The 5,377-nt window shown below is 41.2% G+C and overlaps 1 long non-coding RNA gene across 1 annotated transcript; it reads left to right on the plus strand.

Annotated features, from left to right (window-relative positions):
- The first annotated feature begins 2,620 nt into the window (after positions 1 to 2,620).
- LOC136789795 (uncharacterized) lies at positions 2,621 to 4,294 on the plus strand. The gene is made up of 2 exons (XR_010828780.1): positions 2,621 to 3,268; positions 3,950 to 4,294. It is a non-coding gene; the product is annotated as an uncharacterized lncRNA (long non-coding RNA).
- Positions 4,295 to 5,377: the final 1,083 nt, after the last annotated feature.

Consider the following 5,377-nt stretch of genomic DNA (forward strand, 5'->3'; position numbering starts at 1 on the left):
CTGGTGACTGTGGTTCCTCATGCCCCAACTCAACCACACTCCCACTGAGGAGGAGTGCAGATCTGCAGCCGTACCCCCTTGCAATGTGCCCTCACCTCTTGCCTCCTGATCCATAAAGATCCTGGCATAGCTTCCTGGAGGCGTCAGGTGGCATTCACTTCTCAGTGCCTGCTTCAAGGCCACAAGGCCTGAAGTGTTATCTGGATGTTTGGAGGAGCTGTGAGCTGACTGCAAGCAGTGAAGGATGCCAGGGCCTACAGGCAGGCACCTGCTCTATGTCAGATCTGGAGACAGGAGAAGTCATGTTTTAGCTGCCAAGTATACCTAAACTGTCAGAGGAGCAGCTTCTGTTTTTCACTCAGGGCAGGCAATAGCAGGCATTGAACATTGGAAGTTTGCACCAAACCCCACTGGGGGAGGGGGTTGATGGAGTGGTGATGTGCAAAGCATGACTGCAATTCAGAAATCTTTGCCCCAAACCTTGCATAGTTCACCAGCACAAAACATGTCATGATGTGTGTCAAGCACATCCCAGGCATGTTTGGGTATCTAACTGTGTCTCTCTTAATCACATCCAGAAGGTCTGGGCCTTTTCTATAGACCAAGACCCATGAAATACTCTTCTTTGAGCAAGGATGATGCCTCAGTACTCTGTCTGAGAGCCATGTGGTGCAAAAACAAAGAAAAAATATACCAACAGCCAAACCCTCTAAAGATCAATTAAAGAGAAAGCTCATTTTCATTATTATGTCATTTTTATTACTATATTGATAGATGCTTGACTATTTTAACCTCCTGTTCTGATCTCATTCCACATCTACCTCTGTTGTGACTACCTCCTCTCTTCAGGCATCCCATCTGTTTAGCTGCAGCAAATAATCTCCTAAATTACAACCCAATTGCACTCATTCTCTAATACAACTTTCTGAAAAAAAATTATCTCAAATATTAAGGTTAATAATATATAAATCAATTGACGAAAGTCTTGAAAATATTTGTTTTATTGCAAATTCTAAGAATTCTAACTGTACTGTGTGTGCTGCTGACACGGAGCCTGCACTGCACAATCTGGAATAAAAGACTAAAAGTTAGAGAAAACTATAGGACCTCAGTAAACACCTAGCAATATTACACGAAAACCTCTTGCACACCTGGCTGGAACTCTACATTGCCTCGTTCATAGTATTACCGCAAACCAAATCAAAAAAAAAAAAAAAGAGAGAGAGAGAATATTTAGCTTCTTACATGATTTGCTAAACACGAGATCTTGGATTCTAGGAAAAGCACCATGACTCAGAGACTAGTGTTATGTGAATTAGCAGCAAATCCTTGAAAGGAGGATCAGGCGGCCTATTGTTCTGCCCCAGGGGCAAACATTTATATTATTGCAAAATCCCAGATCTTTATAGCTTTGGTACAGCTTTACATTTATTTTCTGAAGTGTGTAGGTATCAGAAGAAGCAGCTCAATTCACCTTAATTCACTTGTCTCCCTCCAGCACAAAAGATCCTTTGAAAAATAAATTCCATTTGATTTCCATAGCATGCTTGGACCAAAATACTATGTGAAATCTAATGACTTAAATGGGTGCAGAAATTTTACTTACAGAACTAACATAACATGTTGTTATTTCTTTACGCAACAGCACTTCACTGTGCCTGCCTTATATCTGACAGGCGGTGGTTTTATTCTACCTTACACCCTGCTGGAATGGTCCCTGGTTTTCCAGGCCGTGGAGAGTTGTTCCCTTTGTGTGCCCTTTTCAGCCATCCCAAGTGTTTAGAGTTGCATACCAAATCTGTGGTCGTAATGGAGAACCTGAGCACGGAGCTGTTCCACAAGTATATTTTTAGGCCCAGTTCAGCAAAGGTCTGAAAATGTGTCTAAATCACAGTCTGACAAGGCAGCACCGTCCCGAGATACCTTAGCTATCTTGGAGCACGCTAATGCCATGCTGGAAGCAGTACAGCCATGGTGCTGCAATGGTTTCCTGGGGACATTTTAGCCCAGTTGGAACCATGTGTCTATGCTTTGGTAGAGTGTTTTTGGAAATTTGGCACGTTCCCTGAATACTCCCACTAATGTGTTTGGATCAGGTCTAGGTAGCTCTATATGGCATTGTAGGTATGATTTCTGTGGCTGTATTCCCCATCCTATTCCCTATAACTATACACTGTATTATTGAGGCTGACCTGAGATATTAGTCTGATTTTTCAGTGTTGTGGCTCAAAACATATTAGTGGGAAATGTGGTGCTGAAAACAGGGACGATAGGGAACAAACCTGTACCATTCAAATCAGTTGGGTTTTCACCACTGATTTCCACTGGGGAAAAATCAGGAATTCTAGCAGCTGTCACTTCCATATTACTGTAAGATAGTGGTAGGTAGCTGCAGGCAATGTTATTTGGAAGAACAAATTGGATCAGACAGGGGTTAGATCAATATCTGAAGGATGATTATCTTGGTCAGCACAGTATTTTTCCGTAGCCTAATCCAATCTAAACAATCTCTAAATATATCACAGACTGTGAAATTTCAATCCCTGTCCTGTCAGCCTGTTCATGTGAAGACGGATGATATGCCTGATGAAGTCAAAGGGCCTGATCCTGCTACTGCTGAAGTAACTAATAAATCTCCCATTAACTTCAGAGAAGCCCTGAAGGAGCCACTCGGTCAAATTGCTCAATTAAACAGAGGTAGGAGGTCCTTTCCAGCCGTAATGAGTTCACAGCAGTTACATGTGCACAGGCCTTCTCCCTGAAGGAAAGGATCACCTCTGTACGCTTTCGGAAATGAAAAACAAGTCAGAAAGAAATGGAGATGGTGTTCAGAATGGGAGGCTGTTATTTTAGGCAGCCCTTGACCAGAACAGGGACTCGATGAAAGCCACTTATTGTAATTATTTATTGTGGGGGCCAGGTGCTCTCATATGCCTGCACATGTACACGTGTGCTCCACTACAACCCCTCGTCTAGGGCCAGGCGTGCTGGCCAGCAAAATCTTCAGCTGGGATGACCTAAGTTTAAAAAATGAGAAAAATGGAGAAAAGAGGTCTGCCTGGGATTCAGCTGGTTGTGTTTTGTGTTTTTTTACCAGACAAAGTGGCCATCAAGAGTGCTTTGGAGACAGTCAGAGAGCCAGGCAGCCCCTGAAGCAGGAGAGCAGCCTAAGGAGGGTGCAGACTGGGGAGATGTCTTGGGACTGTGTCCCCGGGGGTTCCTGGAGAGATCCATCTAGAGGAAGCTTTGCAGACCAACTGAAAAAGAGGTAACATATCTACAGACTCATTACAGATCAAAGGCCATATACAATTAATTGCTGTTGCAGTAATGAACTTCTACATGGACTTATAATTAATTGCTTAAATCTTGATTTAACTGCTGAGTGATATTTAGAACTTACGAGCTACAATTAATTTTGGATGCCTGTAAGACTGTAGCAGACATTTTGTTCCTTTTATTTATTTTATTTATTTATTCCTCCCGAAATATTAAAAAATATTGTGAAAAATTCCAAAAACAGATAAAGTTGAGTGATTGGTAGGCACTGGATCTGAATAGTACCAGGAAAAATCCATTAGCATTGGCCTTTTGGGGTGTACACTCCAGTTACAAAGTAATGGATTTTGAAAACAATCATGTCAACAGGGATGCCTCAGTGGATGAAGGTTTTGTTTCTGTGTTTGAAATCTCCTACAGTTCAGTGCTATTTCCACGGCATTGCAACCAAAACTGCAAGAATGTTTCTTCATGGAGACCCAAAATAGGCACAGAGAGAATAAAAGCAGGAGCATGCATCTGAGAGTATTTTTAAATGCAGTTTGCATTTAAGTCTTTTGTTTGTTTGCATTTCTTTATATTTATTACATAAAAAGAATTGTTTGAATGCAGAACAGAAGATTCCCCTATTTAAAGTCACCCTTTCTGAGTTATTTCCATGGCATTTCAGCATATGGTCCTGACAGAGCAGAACTGCATTTGCTGCCCAAATGAGAATAAGAACTTACATAGCATGTGTGGTCTGGATCTGGAGTGAAGACCCCGATGACAGAAACTTCTCTGAATCCTCTGATAGACGCTGAATCCATCAGAAACTGTCCCATCTCAGACTTTTTATCAGGTCTCACACTAGTTTTCATTATATTCTTATAGAGCATTTTCCTTGAAAAAGGAAAATGAAAAACTAACTTTTCCTTGCTGGCAGTGTGGTTGTAATTCTAGCTGAAAATGGGTAGGTCCCTTTTTGATTGTATTCATTGCAAAAAGCAAAGATCAATAAAATGGTGAAGGTTACTGGCTTCTCCTCTGTACTCATTTTCTTCTTGTTATTCCTTCATTATTTATTTTGTGGCACTGCTGCTGACAGTCCTGTTCACAAAATCCAGCTCTGTCTTCCCTTTCAATCAATCTGTTATGAACTGTGTATGTTGGCCAGGTGAGTTAGAAATAGTGAAAAGTAAGCTCAGCAAGACTAGGATGCTTCTTACTGAAGAGGAATAACTCTAAGTCACAAGTTCCGAGAGAGCTCAGGGCTGTAGCCAGTCTGTCTGTTGTCACTCGGTGTGGAGGTGAAGCCGATGTCTGCTGAGGGACCCTGAGCACTGCCAACCTGAGTAGCTCACATCCATGATATTAAAAACAGAGATTGCTTAATGGCTCTGGAAGGAGCCAGGCTGGCTATCAGAACCAGTTATCACCTTGAAAGATTTTTTTTTTCTGGACATACAGTTATTTTTTCTGGGTTTTGTGTGGGTTCATTTGAGTCACTGTGTCCGTCTGAAGCACAGCAGTCAGGGTTTTCCTTCTGTGATAAAACCCAGCTTGACATTACCATGGATAGCATAAAGATAGCTCTATTCACCTGATGTAGGTAAGGATATTAAGAGTCATTTGAAGCTGAACTTTTGACCAAACAATGTATGTTTATATTAATTTTAGAATAAGACACTGAAAAATGCCCAAATGCTCCTCAGTATTTTTAGGCACAGCAATAACAATTCATCTTCCATAGCTATAGCATTTGTAAGTAAAGCATACCAGATAAGTTGACTAACTCATCAATTAAAATAGGAATAAATGCACTTGAAGAGAAATACAGGGCAATAACTGCATCATTCCTTTGTAATTTACAACACAGTGATTACTCAGGCCGAGTCCTGCATTAGCGAATTCAGTAGAAACTTTGCCCTTGAAAAAAAAGAAAAAAACCTGCTTGGACTACCCTAAAATTCTAAGATAAGGCTAATGTGGTGCAGAAAATTATTTTTATTCCTCGTAGCAATAGCTGAAGCATTTTTCCAGTTGCAGATAGAAATACTTGCAGGGTGAGCCAACTCTTGCGCTCTCCAAAGCGCACTGAAATTATTTAGAGACCTTT

Source organism: Anser cygnoides, chromosome 2, assembly GCF_040182565.1.
Source record: "Anser cygnoides isolate HZ-2024a breed goose chromosome 2, Taihu_goose_T2T_genome, whole genome shotgun sequence".
In the NCBI taxonomy this organism is placed as follows: Eukaryota; Metazoa; Chordata; class Aves; order Anseriformes; family Anatidae; genus Anser; species Anser cygnoides.